Genomic DNA, 15741 nt, shown 5'->3' on the forward strand with positions numbered 1-15741 from the left:
AGCAACCCCCCACCAATCATTTTTGTGATTTGAAGTGGAGGCGTGGTAAACGATACGAGCCAAAAGCCTTACCAAGATGACGCTTAAAAGATATATATTTAGAGTTATATTTACTGTGCAGAATGCGATTTATTCTGATCATCATTATTAGAGGATCTAAGTGTTGTGAAATTTGTTGGAATAAATTTTTTGTAAACAACAACATTTGATGCTTCTTATTTGATTGTTGCAATTTCAAGCAAAAAAAAAAAAAGTTTCGTCCCACTCCTAAAGGCCGGTTTCCATGGTGATGTTGACACCAGTTGGTCTACTGCGACTGCCCCCCTTGTGTTACAGTATGGGGCTTGGCGGGGTCGTCCACATGTTCCACCAAGGAACAAATACAAAACACTTGGGATGACGGGAGGAAGTGGACATGTGGGACACGTTATTGTGGGAGAATGTTTCATTTCTGCAACAAAAGCATCACGGTCACACACCATCTCCGGTCCATGGAAAGGCTGCCGTTGAAGGTTGATGACGTTCAGCACGTCGCACAAAGACTGCCCCAGTTCAAAGTCAAAAAAGAAATCAACGTGACCATGTACATAACACAAACAAAACTTCAATTTGGTCCCAATAGTCTACGGAAGTGCTTTTAAAATCTAACAAACCCTTCCTTGCCAGTGCTCTGTTAAGTTTGTTACGCATTTAGTCTCATTTTTTACATAACCAACAAGCAAATGGCTTTGAAAACACAACTTTATTTGACATTTTCTTGTGTCTTTTGGCCTATTTTAACATACTGAACTGGCTTCTATTAAAAAAAAAAAAAAAAAAAAAAAAAAAAAAAAAAGAGAGAAAGCAGATGTAGTTTTACTCCAGCCCTGTAGGTGGCAGTAAAGGGATCCATTGCTCCACACACAAATATGCCTTCTACTCTGCTGCATCTGTGAGGCCGCACATCTCAAAATCTGCGCCAGATCTGATTCTAAATATTTCTTCACCTCCGCCAAGCCACCATTCTATAGAGTTTCCAACAACTTCATAAAGTTTATTTGCCCAATCAAACTGACAAACTTCGCAAGCTGATCTGAGATGTCATCTAGGTGGGAAGGGGGTCCCCACCCCCTTGTGGAGAGCCCCAGGGAACCCCCCCCCCCCCCCCCCCCACACACACACACACACACACACCTCCCACTGCACCCCGTCAGGGTGAGCCCACGAGTGGCATTTAGAAAAAAAAACAAAAAAACGACCACCCACCTACGAGTGACACATTGTCGCCCCGTAAGTGTCAGTCTGAATTACAGATCATTACTGTTTAAAAAAAAAAAACGGATAGTTTTCATTCAGTAGAGGCGCACAAGAATAAAAACAAACAAAATGGCCGACTTCCATGTCTCGTCAGGCGTACTTCCTTGAAACTTTTTTGTGGGTCTCCTCATGCTAGCAAAAACCAAACAAAATTTGTTTGCCAAGTCATGCTCGCATTGAGGGAATTTTCAAACAAGTCTTGATAGCACTACTCAGGCTGGCACTTTCTTTGGAAGTTTGACCCTAAAATGGGCTGGGTTTTTTTGTTGTTGTTTTTTTTGTGGGTTTCTTCACATTAGTCATGCCTAATAAATTTCACGTGGCTAAAAGACACTAGCTTTGCCTGGAAGAATTATCAAACGGATGGCAATAAATTCAGTTCATTTCTTTTAAACGTTGACCCTAAAATGGCCGCTTCAAAACAAACACAAAACTGACCTATGTACTGTACAAAATACGAACAATTATTTCATCCACAAACTTGTATTATTTAATAAAAAAATATTAACAGTTTTATTCATAAATAAATGTTGAATATACTTGTCCAATACTAACTGTCTTTTTTTCTTTCTTTTTTTTTTTTTTTCATGAAATGAGTTTATTTTGGAATCAGTTTTCTCACTCGCACTCTTGCTCGTCTTCATTAGTGTCTTCCTGAGACTAGCGTCTCTGCTAACGTGCGCACCGCACACGCACACACACAGATGATGACCCGACGTGCTAATCAGAGATGAAATATTCTGAATGTTACGGTTGGGAAAAATTAATTTCCTGTCACATGTAGTTAGATGTGACGGCTCCAGTGGGAATAGTAGGCCATATGATCAAAAGTATTGGGACACAATCCCCTCCCTAACGGGAAGGGCCCTCAGTCTCCTCTCGGGTAAAACTTACTATGGCCAACATCTACATCCAAATGTTGTCATTCTTCTCCTTCGTTGTTATTTGTTTATATTTATTATACCTAACTGTCTCTACTTTACTACATCTGCCCGCAGTCTCCTCTTGGATCAAATTTGTCTCCTGACCGTGGCTAAGAAGTACAGCATAACTAGGAGGAGGAGAGCAAGCTAGAAATGGCAAAGGTAAGCACACATGCTTTACACACAATCTCCACTTTGCTGCAAGTGTCCACATTCTCCTCTCGAATGAAAATCACCATGGCCAACATTCAGATGATGAGAATTGATTACCGGTGACACTCGTGACCCGTCGGTTATGTTTTCATTGGTTAGCATTGATTGTATTCCACAGTCTCCACATTGTTGCAACTGCCCTTAGTCTCCTCTTGGATAAAAAAAAATAATAATCAGCATGGCCATGGTTAGAATGTGTCTCTTTCCCGTGGCTAAGACCCAGAGGCCCAGCTAAACACCAATGCCAAACTTTAGCCCACAACCTCTGCCCGCAGTCTCCTCTCGGTCAATAAAATCTTCTATGAACTGGCAGCCTCATGTCGAGATGTAAATTCAGGAGCTTCACCTTCATCCAAAGTTCTTGTTTGTTTAAATGTATTGTATTTCTCACCCTCTACTTTGCTGTAGCTGCCCATAGTCTCTTCTTGGATAAATGTGTCTACTTAGCATGGCTAATAAGTAAACACAGGAGGAGGCCCTTTGAGAAGTGTCCAAAATAAACACACAAGCCAATGTTCGCAATCTCTGCCCTTAGTCTCCTGTTGGATAAAAATGGTCCCCTTAGCAATAGTCACGTGGAGAAGTCGATTACAAGAGCTCCTCGCTCTCCCCACTGTTGTTCTCGGTCAGTGTTCTGACTGATCTGGTTCAAATGCTGCACAGTTTTCCCAGTTTCACGCAGTACTTCGGAGCGGAAATGTCCGACGGTGTCGTCATTCGTCGCTAACGGATCTTTAATCGCTGCTCCAAATAGAGTGGCTATCTTTAGCAGCCCGCACTTCATCTTTGGCGACTGATCCCGAAATAAAGTCTCACTTTTTTTTTTCCATAGCCGTCCCAACGGATGTGACGCCGTCGCCGTTGATGAACGCACGCTTAAATGACACCGACCATATGTGATAGGCAGAAAAGTAACAACTTGGATTCTTTTTTGTTTCTTCATTTGTTGATGTTTTTGATGAATCCTGCGTGAAATTTAGTTTTGATTTTGTGGGACGGTGCTGCTTGTAATGCTGGAAAAGGAGTGCGAGAGACGACAAGATGGGGGTTGGGAGGGGTTGGGGGGGACGTGATGGGCTTGTAATTAGGACGATGTCCATTCATCAGTTTCATTAAAGTTGAAGTAGCGGCCGACGACACTTGCTCGCCGCCTGATTCATTCCGTGCGTCAGTCACGCTGGCTTCGTTTCGTTCCGCCGCTTCTGCCGAACCCATTGCCACCCTGCGAATGCATTTGGAAATAGATACATTTAAAAAATAAAGACATATAATACAAAAATACATAAATACAAATGCCATGAACTAAATTAAAAACTGAATGCATAAAAAACAATAATAATTAAAATACATATATAATAAAAATGTCATATAATAGAAAAAATATAAATATATATATATATATATATATATATATATATATATATATACTATTTATGTACAATTAATTACAAATATTTAACTCATTCACTCCCAGCCATCTTCACTGAAGCAACCCCCTTCGCTTCACTGGATTTCGACTGAGTCTCTTCTTTCATTAGGGGAAGAAAAATTATATTTTTATCTGTTTCCGTTTTGCTGCAATTAGCATTAGAATATAGCTAAGTTTCGTCAATATTCCTATTCCTGGTGAAAACACTGGCAAAAAGAGCTCGTTGCAACATGTCACTGGCTGATCTCGTATACTCTGATGCCACCTTCTTGCCATTTTATGTAATAACTACCATTGCTTTAAGCGACCTCTTCATGTCAGACGCTTTATCAAAGCCTTCTGTATGCTCTAGCATAAAAAAAATACATAATTAAATACATAATTTACATAAATTTTGTCATTTTTATTCAATAAAGTCAAGTCTAAGTCAAAGTCTAATTATGTATTTTATGACTTATTTGTACAGCAATTGAATTTATGTGAAAATATTTATTTCTACTACTTTGTAGATGCATAAAGTGCATAAATACAAGCATTGTTTTTGCATTGGATGAAGTACAAGAAAAATCACAATTAAAGAGTCTATTAACTAATTAAAAAGACCCCAAATATTGCAAAATCTAATCAAATACAGTATGTTGTTAGTTGCAGGTGAGGCTCTTCCTGCCCTGCCTCACTTGCTTGTACATGCTTGACGCAACATTTGAAAAAAAGTGCTGCAGTGTTTTGCCCTCTGTAAAAGAAAAGCTTTTTTTTTTTTTTGCTGGCATTTGATTGGAACGAAAGCTCAGCGGGTTGACGAGCGCTCAAGTGGTGACGACCCGCCAGGAGGCTAATTACGCTATGGCACCGCACACGTTGACCACGGCGACGCTCACCGGGTCGGCACTTCCGCCTGCGGGCGTGTTTACAAACAAAATGACGTAAACAATATTGTTGATTCAACATGCTTAGAATCCTGTCGTGAATACTGTTTTAAAAAATATAGATATATATTTTATCTGTCTTTGACTTTCCACGCTTCTCCTGTGTATGTGCGCAAGTAAGCTCAATGGAAATTCACCAGTGACAGAAACACGATTGAAGGAGATGTCTGGCACGCTCGGTCCCCGTCAGGCGGGGCCGCGAGGCCACGCCGACACGCTTTCGCACCCCGGCGCCACCGCGCAGTCGCTGCCTTTAATCTCGCCACCGTCAGCTTCAAAGACCCGCTCGTGTCCGTCACAATCGACTGCACCTACTGTACCTTTGTTGTCAACAATATAATACTTACAAGTGACCCGACTTGTGAAGTATTTCGGGATTTACAGACGATGATTTGAAATTGTAGGAAGGGAGCATGCTGCTCAAGATAAGATTTCTCCAATTTAGTAATCAGCTGTCGAACGAAATTCACGTCCAAATGCCTTCGGTGACCAAACTCAGAAAACAAGTGAGTTGGGAGATTGGCAATGTGAGCCCGAAGGCACCTGGATGTCAATTTCGGTTGACAGCAGGGGGCGCTACAGGACGAAATGGCAGCCCCTAAAATTTTCCCCACTGGCAGGTTCAATGACGCAGGGAATCACAGTTAAAAAAATAAAATAAAATAAAATAAAAAAATAAAAAAAAAATTAAAATCTTGAAAGTCATGTAAAAATGCAAAATGACTCAACTTCAGTAGAATTCAGAATTTGACAAAAAAATATTTAGATATAATACATTCCGAAAATGACAAGGCAATCAGACTTGATTAAAAGTGTATTTAAAATTCTTTTTTACATTTCCTGGAACGGAATTTGGAATTTGACCAAATCCCAGCACGTTTTTCAAAACTGCTATATTTTGCTATTCGCAACAGTTTTGCACTTGTATGGAACAGCATTCAGAATGTAATCGAAAATTCAAAATCGGAAAATAGCCAAAGTTGTGAGTTAATCAACTCTTATCTTTATCTTTTTTTTTCACTTGCATCGAACAGAATTCGAATTTGACCAAAATCTGTTCCTAACATCAACTAAAATACGTAAGAAGATGCCACAGCTTTTCTTCAATTTTACTCAGCTTTTAATCATTTCGTGATTATCTTAAAAAAAAAAAAAAGTATCCGAGACACAAAGAAAAGTCCTTGAAAAAGTTGCGCGTGAACACTCGACTTGGAGAGAAAGAAGTAACACAATGTCTCCTCTTCTTTCCTCGCCTCTCTTGAGTGTCAAGAGCTTCGTTTGCGTCCTCCGCACTCGCGTCGCCATGGCAACGCCGGCGGGGCTGGCACGTACGGCCGACTTTGTGACACGCTGAAACTTTGGCAAACTGGACAAAAAAAAGGCCTTTCAAAGAAAAAAAAGGTTCAGTTGTTGGGTTTTAACGACAGGCAATACGTGAGAAAACTTCAGCCCAAGCTTCCAGGTAGCCACGTGTTTCCGTGGCAACGTCATTCTGCCATTCAGGTGAAAAGCATTTCAACGTGCACACAATTATCAACGAGCAGCAAAGACTCAAGTCTATATATATATATATATATATATATATATATATATATATATATATATATATATATATATATATATATATATATATATATATATATATATATATATATATATATATATATATATATATATATATAGGGAGGTTGTAGGGAGGTTGGTGATACAAAAGAAGGTCACAATATTGTAAAAAAACAAAAAAAAAAAAAAACAAAAAAACATTAGCTCATACAACAAAAAAATCACTTACAGCAATGAAAAATATTATAAATGTTCTATATATAAAAATATATAAATATAATATATATATATATATATATATAAGCACTAATACAAGCATTACAATAAATTGATATTTTTTATTCTTAATAAAATTAATAAATTAATTTAAAAAATTAAATAAGAAATGAATAAATACAATAAATTGAGTTCCTCCAAATAATGACTCTGTTCACAAGTATATTATGTTCTCCTTCATCCGACCATTACCGTGGATTTTAAATACAGAAGGGCCAAAACATGCCTTGTAAAAATTGAACTGCACTAAAAAAAAAAAACACAAAAAAAACTAGCCACCAGAGGGTGCTAGAAGTGCACAGGTGGAAATCAACCCGACTTTTTTAACAGATGTGCTGCTTTTAATATCGTGACATGACCACGATGATATATTGTGGCAGTTTTAATATCACGATATTAGCATTATCGTTACATCCCTAATATATATATATATATATATATATATATATATATATATATATATATATGTTATTATTTTTAATTTCTTTTTGTGCTTCGTGAATGCCGCAATGACGTTATAGTGAATCACCACAACTTTTATGTGATCAAGTGGAATGTCTGTGGCGCTTTTCACCTTGACGCACGCACACATTCTTACGGCAGCTTTCGCCACCCACGACTCCGCTAATTGGCCTTGGAAATAAAACGTCCCATCTCTTTCATAGCAGACACGAGCAGGAGCGCGGGAATGACTTTTGGGCGCGACCGTAATGAAGCCCGAAAAGGTTAAGGGATCTGTGCGTCGGGCCGCCGCTAATGACGTTCAGCGTGTCCATCAGTGGCTTGTAGCGGCAGTCGCACTTGACATGGGGAAAATGCTAGCCATCCTTTCACGGATAAATGAGCTTTTCTCCCCCGGTATCGCATACGCGACGGCTTCAGCGGACACTTTTTCCTAACTTATCTCTAGTTTGTAAGATGAAGACAACAAGAAACAGCCTGAACTGTACTATTCCTATGCAGGAATTCTTTTGTGTTGTTAAATTTAGTTATACTTACTCTGTTTTTAAAGGGAAACTTGACACATTAAGCCATTTTCAACAGTGAAAAGTCAATGTTTTGTCTATAATTAAAGTGCTAACGTCATCGTTTTTCATGTACAATACCTTTAGAAAGTAATTTTTCTACTTGCTGTTGATTGATGATGCCATCACCTGTGCTGAGGAAGTAGGTAACGACCAATCATGGCTCAGTTTCCTGATCAAAGCCAGAAAATAGGTGAGCCATGATTGGCTGTTACCTACTTCCTCAGCACAGGTGATGTCATCAACAGTCGATAACAAGTAGAAAATTTACTTTTTAAAGGTATTATTTGTACATGAAAAATAATGAAGTTATCAAATTACTTCTGGACAAAATATTAACTTTTCAACTGCTGAAAATGCCTCAATGAGTCAAATATGCGCTTAAGGAAAAATTGAGAGAATTAAAACCATAAAATCCTCTGAATAATATGTGTTTTTTATCAATAATAAAATTTATTATATATATATATATATATATATATATATATATATATATATATATATATATATATATATATATATATATATATATATATATATATATATATATATATATAAAATCATCCCAAATCGAGGGGTTGTAATGGAGTTATTACGAATTATTTCTTTATTTATTTTTTTACTTTGTTTTGACGTTTGCTCGTCAGTACACGAGCACATCGGGGTACTGTATTATACAAAAAAAAAACATTTATTTATTTATTGATTTTGTGTGGGAGTATTGTACACGGGATTTTACGGTAATATCAGGAGTATTTTTTTTAAATATAGTTTTCTAAATGAAATCCAGTTAAAAGAGTAAACTTGTCATATTATTGCAAAAATGAAGTAGTAGTATCCCGAGGGAAATGAAAAATCAAATTTCAAGATTGTCATAATTAAGTAAAATGTGTGAAAATAAAGTTGGACTATGACAAGAAAACATTTACAGTGAAGGATATGCGAAAAAGTCAAAATATTCATCCAGTACATATATTCATATTTTTTCTAGTATATGTACTATTACTATTTTGATTTAATTTCATTATTTTTTATTTTTATGCAAAAGATAGAAAATGCAAGAAAAGACTTGTTTTGTCTGCGCACCCTCGGGTCGGCGGCGACTCGCTAATTAAACGTTTGCTCGTCGTGCCGCCAGATTCACCGCTGGCATTTTGGATGAGATGAAAGAAATATCAGCAGTTACTAATTTATTTATTTTTTTATTTTTCCCCATCTCTGACCTGCGAGTAGCGGGCCGTCAACTCTCCCGGGTACAAAGTGCGACCAAATTAGCAAGCTGATTTCCATATCAAAAGAGCGCGTTGTTCCGAAGGGGGCCGAAACACCGCCGGCTAATATCACGGGTGTTACCTAAGTGTCACCTCTTATTCATATGGAAAGCGCAAATTATGCTCGTTCGAAACGTTTTTAATCTATTAAAATTAATTTAATTAAATTAATCTGAGCTTGATGAGCCACGTGCTGCTTCACCAAAACAGTTCAGTTGATTTATTTTTGGTTTAGAATGTTGATTTTATGTAAGGAATATTTTTTATTTTATTTTTTTTTACAATTTATTCTTATTCTTTTTATTTTTATGTTGTCTTTTTATTTTTATGTTGTCAAATTCACCTGCGATTGGCTGGCAACCAGTCCAGGGTGTACCCCGCCTCCTGCCCAGAACCAGCTGAGATAGGCTCCAGCACCCCCCGCGACCCTTGTGAGGAATAAGCGGTCAAGAAAATGGATGGATGGATAATGTCAAATTTATGTTTATGTTAATTTTATAGCTTATAAATGTCCATTTTCTGTTTTGAAATGTTTTCATTGCAAACTATTTCATTTCAATCCGACGAGTGTGAGCGTCATTTCTTCCCTACGGACAAAAAAAAGGAGCCGCATAATCAATATTGACTCAAAGTGAACTTGATACTGACGATAAGGATGTCTCTCGGTTGGGGGGGAGGGACGGAAGGGGAATCGGCTCATAAAGTGAGTTGACCGTGTGGTTCATTAAAAACCTTTTGAATACTTAATACGTGCGGCTTATCGAGCCGCTTATTTACCGTACGTCGTAAAAGATCATCGTCACTTTAATCGCCTTGTTGTCACGAAGAGAGATTTTTAATGACTTTAATTGCATGCGCACTAGAGCCATCGTAATATATCTCAATATATACCGGGTGGGACAAAAGTAGGTTGACGTTTTTTACAGAAATTTTTTTTTTTTTTTTTACAGGTACCCTAAATAATGGCAAATAATTAAGAGGTGAGAACAAAAGAGGGTGGATTCGAAAGTGTTATTACCTGCTACACGCAAGGCAGAAAGGGAAAAGAGTAGTTTGAAACAAAGTAATAAAACGTTGATCTGAAGGTAGGAATAAACAAAGGTAGGAGGATAGGAAAGGTGGAAGGAAGGAGAAAAGGAAGTGAATGATGGAGGCCTGAGAGAAAGGAAAGAGGCTTGACCAGCCACCATTTGATGTGATATTAATTAGTGATAGACAGATATGGTATTTTTTTTTTTAATTATTATTATTAGTGGTCAAGGAGGCCGATAACCGATATTTCAAGCCAATATTCATTTGCAGTTGAAGAGAATATATTAGCGTCAAAATGTTTAAAAATTACAGAAGCGTAGAGTTGCCAATGTGGAGGAAACATTTTTGGCTGGCGAGTATATTCGAACATACTCGCAAATATGTTCGAACATACTCACAAATATGTTTGCTCCACACTGGCAGCTCTATGCTTATATTTGAAATGCCATTAAGAATATTTGTAAAAAAAAAAATAAAAAAATAAAAAATTCAACACTTTAAGGGTTTTTCTTTTCGTTTTAATATAAATAATATACAGCTCTGTGTAAAAATGATAACAATTGCAGGGAGCTTCCCAGGTCATCACCATGTGTCAAACGAAAATTTAAAAACTACCGTAAGCAAGTAAAAAGCTACCTAAAGTTTTCTACTGTAGATAAAGGTAATTTGGGGCTTTTGTAAAAGGTTTCAAAAGATCTTCACAGATGTTGAAAAATTGTCGGAACATGTTCAAAATTTCTTTGCAACAAGTAGAAACTGTCTGTGACCATCTTACAAATTTTGATGAAAACCCCAAATTTCACTTCCATTTGCAAGCATTCACCACTCAGTGAGATGCCAGCTTTATCGTCCTTCAAGATTCGTAAAAAGGCTGATGCCGATAATCGGCCTATCCCTAGTATTAATTGGAACTTCACTGTAAATCTGAACTGATTTGTTTGGCCAAAGAAAATCATGAACACTTTGGAGTGGTGTGCCTCAGGGCTCCTATCTAAGGAATACCAAATTAGTTAAATTTAATGACACAATTAAATCGGTGCGCTCAGTCTTAATTAAAAATCCTTTTTTGAGGCGACATTGCGGCTCTACTGTTTCGACATGCTCGAGAAAGTGGCCGACATTATTTAATCACTTTTCTCAGGTTCCGCCGTCCGGACGCCCGCCGACGGTTTGTGTGACACGAGCGAGACCATCAGCGCTTTCTTTCTCCAAAATGTAAGAGAAAGCTTTTCTTTTTTTCCTGCGGGGGGGGAAAGGTGAACTATTTCCCGAAAGCAGCCTGTGTACCGTCACCTCTCAGAAAAGCTTTTTATCTCGCCCAGATATGAGATCTTTTTCCAATTCTGTAGCCCTCCCGGATGATGGTGATAATAACGCTTTCCTACTTGGAGGCTCTGACGAGCGAACGCGGCAATCCCCGGCGCTATTTATTCTCCTAACGCCACTTTTTATAGGTGTTGTCATGCAAAAGTCTTTGCTGAGAAATCCAGGGGAAAATGTCTGGAAAGAATTGGGGGTGCGCTTCCACAAAAGACGTCATTAATCGTGACATTTGAGGTGGAAGACAGCGAAACGGGGGTGCTTCGAAACAAAAGAGTGGTGGGAGAAATGAAGGTCCGGCTTATTAAAATCCATACGCCGATTATTTGGCGGGGCAGGGCGACGCCATCCCCTGGCAAAGGGAGCAGGCGATAGACGGTGAGCCGTAAAACAATTAGCTAAAGGTCATATATCATTGGGGAGGAGCAGAGAACTAAATTGCTTGGAATAACAAAGCTTGAAGGCTAAAGACATCAAAAGATGAGGAAATGGCCAAAAAGGACAACATGAAACGGGGGAAATAAGTTCAATTGGTGGAACATAATAATATTAATTACACTATTTGATCTGTCAAATGAGAAGCTTAACACTTGGGTGTGGTGTGCCACAGGGCTTCTATCTAAATCCCCGACATTATTCATGTATGCTAATAATGGAATCATGCACTCTAAAAACATCCATCCATCCATTTTCCGAACCCCTTCTTCCTCACAAGAGTCGCGGGGGGTGCTGGAGCCTATTTCAGCTGGCTATGGGCAGTAGGCAGGGTACACCCTGAACTGGTTGCCAGCCAATCGCAGACTCTAAAAACAGCTGGGTCCAAAATAACCAACTTGAGTCAAGAATGGACTGACCCAACTTTTTGAGTTATTTGACCCAAAAAGTTGGGTCAAATTAAATTAATAACCCACAAAGCAACCCAGTTGAATTGAGCCAAAAATAAATTGACTGAGTTATTTAACCCAATAATGTAAATAATGAAAAGATTTATTTAACCCCAAAATATGGGTCATATTAAATCAATAACTCACAAGGCAAGAACTTATTCACCGTGTCACCCCGAGAATAACTAATCAGCTGAAATCTACAGCACATCATTATCAACAGGCGAAAACATGAACACTTAGAAGTGGTGTGCCTCAGGGTTCCTATCCAGGTCCCCTGCAATTTTGTATGCTAACAATGGAATTATACAGATCCACAATAACAGAAATAAACTAAAGGCAGCAGGAGTAACCTTACATTTCTTTAGAATGAGACGGAAGAGGTAAAACGGTACAAATGACACATTCCTACCAATGGTGGATTTTGACATAGATTTACATACTGTGTGTTTCCAAATGAGTAACTCATCAAATTTGCCATCACGTTGTGCATCTTTAAAGGTTGTGTTATTTATAAAAGGAACTTAATCATTTTACACTCTCCCGTCGCCACACAAACTTTGTTGACTCAACAATTGCTTTTGTCCGTCTCTTTTGTGTACCGATCCAGCTACGTCATGGCTACATTTTTTTTAAATTGTTTTTTTTTCCTTCGCCCGGGAGACAAGAATCATGTCTACGTCCACATTGACGCCATCTGTTTGCATCCCTGTTGGATTATTTGTTGGAAAGTTCACAAGCAAGTCGCCAGATTTGTCTTGTTTACCTTGAATAGTTGCGATCATTTGAGATTTTTGCTGTTTTGACAGTTTGGCCCTGCTGATGCCCATTTAATTAAAACCCACACGCGGTGTTTTGATGTGTTTTGATGTGCTGCCTCGAACGAGGACAATGAAAACATGCCAGATCCGCACTGCGATGTGGCTAATGCTAATTAGCGTCACATTTCCACCGTGGTTTAATTGAGTCTCGAATTTGCGGTGGCGCTAATGAGGAATGTCTGGGGGCTGCAGGTGGCGGGTGTACAGGTGGGTGTCTTCTAATGACGTCCCCAGCTGATGACTACATTACCCAGCAACCCTTGGGCTGATGACAGGTGGACGGCTTGACAGCAAATGGATCATTAATGACGACAATCATGAATCAACTTCTTTGTTTGGTCTCTAAATTACAAAGCTGAATTGGCGTAGTGGTGATCACATCTGCCAAGCAGTTCTGAGGTTCTGGGTTCGAGTCTCTGTTCCAGCCTTCGTGTGTTCTGCCAGACATAAATTTTCCGTTGGTGTGAATTCCAGTACCACCTGTTGTCCCGTCTTGTCAACTACTAACTGTAGGGCACTCAAACAGGAGCCCTGAGGCACACCATTCCCAAGTGGTAATGTTTTCTTCTGTTTATATCCTATCAAACACATCAAGATGAAGATTTAAAAGCACTGTGTGCCATCCGTTGTCACATCTTGTAAACTACAAACGGTAGGGGACTTGGATAGGAGCCCTGAGGAACACCACTCCCAAGTGATTGTGTTTTAGTCTGGAATGAGCCAGTCAAAAAAATCATTTAAGGCAGATGTGGCCAAGTTCGGTCCTCGAGAGCCCCTATTCACCCTGATTAACATGTTCCTCTCCACTTTCACACCTGTTTCATGATCAAGATCGTTATCAGGCTTTTGCAAAGCTTGCTGATGAGCTGATGATTGGATTCAGATGCACTGAAGGAGGGAGACATGGAAAACAGGCTGGATAGGGGCTCTCGAGGACCGAACTTGGCCACCCCTGATTTAAGGCAAAGTGTTAAACTGATTAGATCGTCTGAAGGTGTCAGGGTATTTTGCCTGACTTTCCTCTGGATACTTTTGTAAGACTTCTGCAAAATATTCCATCCATCTATGAATGTGGCAGTGCTCGTTTTTTTTTTTTTTGCAATTTCCAACTGAATTTGTTTGTTTAGAATGTCGTATTTTCAAACGCTAAGCACATTAAAGTGATGGGAAACTATAGTGTTAAGCTTAGGAATTTTTATAACAAGTTTGTGGAGTGGAGCGTTTGGAAAATAGCTATTCGATCAATGACGCAAAAACTGGCATATTTTGCTGATGGTTTGGAAAAAACATTCCGTCAAAGTTGTGGAGTGTTTAGTGTTTGGTCGTTAAGATGATGTTTGGAAAACATCCCAGCTCAAATGCAATCCGAAGTGATGGAAAACTGTAAGGGACTTTGATAAGAGCCTTGAGGCACACCACTCAAAAGCTGAAATGTTTTCTTTGTGTGTGCTTTGTGTTATTAGCCTGTTTAAAAAAGTAACTTGGATAGGTGACATTGTGTTGCAGTTTCTACACAGACGTCCGAGTTGTTGACAGGAACGATAATAAACACACAAATGAGTATTTTGTGTGTCCGTTACACCTCTTTCATGACTGCGAATTTGCCTTTTGTTGGCACCTTACATCTAATTGGTACTTGACTGTATTTCACCGTCGGCGAGTTGTCGTAGCAGCTCCATGTGAATTTTCCAGTTGATGATGCCGCCGCCGCCGCTGCTGCTGCTGCAGCACACAAAATTGCGCTCATTCAAAAGTGTCCTCATCCATCACATCACAGGCGGTGTTCCTGCCACCTGCCTAATGTTCCGCCTCTGCCGTACGGCCGCCACGACCTTTAGTTGTCTCTGTGAAAAGAGTCGCACAAAATGTCTTCCCACCCAATAAATGGCGGTCTGCGAGAGTGGAGAAAGTGTCAGGAAGTGAACTCGGCACATCTTATTTGTCCAAAAGTTACAAAATAAACAAACATGGACAGGAAAAGTTTGATAATAATCAAATGATTTTTGATTTAAGGAAGCAATTTAATACTTATGTTTTGTTTTATTTAAATTATTTTTTCACAAGTTACTATGTCATCCTTTTTTAAAAATTGTACATTTTATTTTCATAGAAATTTCAAATAAATTAAAGAGAAAAAAAAAATCTCTGTCACACAACATTTTCACTTGAACCCTGAGGGAGGTAGCACGCAGTCCGGTTCTGTCGCACCGGATCAGCTAGCGGCGCCGCCCACTCGCTCGTTCGCCGCCTGCATTACAATTTCAAATATTTGACCCCAAAGCCGCCGCTGGCGATTTTATGATGAGATCGCCCGTTATCCACGGCGCAATCTCCCGCATGCTTGTGTCACTCCGTAATGAGCGTTCCCGGCATGCTCCATGCAGAACGCTAATGTGAAAATGACGCATTAAATCCGAGGGTGTGTTGACTTATGTTTGCTTTAAGGATTGGACAACGTGCGTGCTATTATACAACGCAAATGTGGAGTGGAGTTGTTGGTGTTTATTTGCATGTAAACGTCAAAAAACATCTCCAGAGTGCCAAGAAAATGTTGTAATGTGCATGCCAGGCCACTAGTTGGCGATGGCGCTTTTCAAAGAAATATGACTCGCATAGCAATGCCGGGGTTTCCAGTGGGCCATTGTTGTTTGGATTGCGAGTGTTTTTGTTGTTGCGGATGCCAAGGTGCTACGAGAGCGAGCAAGAGAGAGTGACAGGGTGGGAAGTGCCGGGGGAGGGGGGGCCTCGCTGAATCACTGATA

At 39.2% G+C, this 15741-nt stretch overlaps 1 protein-coding gene across 6 annotated transcripts in view; it reads left to right on the forward strand.

Moving 5' to 3' along the window:
• Nucleotides 1-2331: 2331 nt before the first annotated feature.
• Nucleotides 2332-15741, forward strand: part of emilin2b (elastin microfibril interfacer 2b) — a 66075-nt gene continuing 52665 nt past the window's right edge. For 5 of the 6 annotated variants that reach the window (XR_013280940.1, XR_013280941.1, XR_013280942.1 and 2 more), the window contains exon 1: nt 2332-2381. The gene's annotated coding sequence lies outside the window, so the exon portion shown is untranslated. Of the gene's footprint in view, nt 2382-11126; nt 11170-15741 lie in introns of those variants that run through there. The other variant, XM_077509223.1, reaches the window with a different exon arrangement.

Source organism: Festucalex cinctus, chromosome 20 (assembly GCF_051991245.1).
Source record: "Festucalex cinctus isolate MCC-2025b chromosome 20, RoL_Fcin_1.0, whole genome shotgun sequence".
Taxonomy (NCBI): domain Eukaryota; kingdom Metazoa; phylum Chordata; class Actinopteri; order Syngnathiformes; family Syngnathidae; genus Festucalex; species Festucalex cinctus.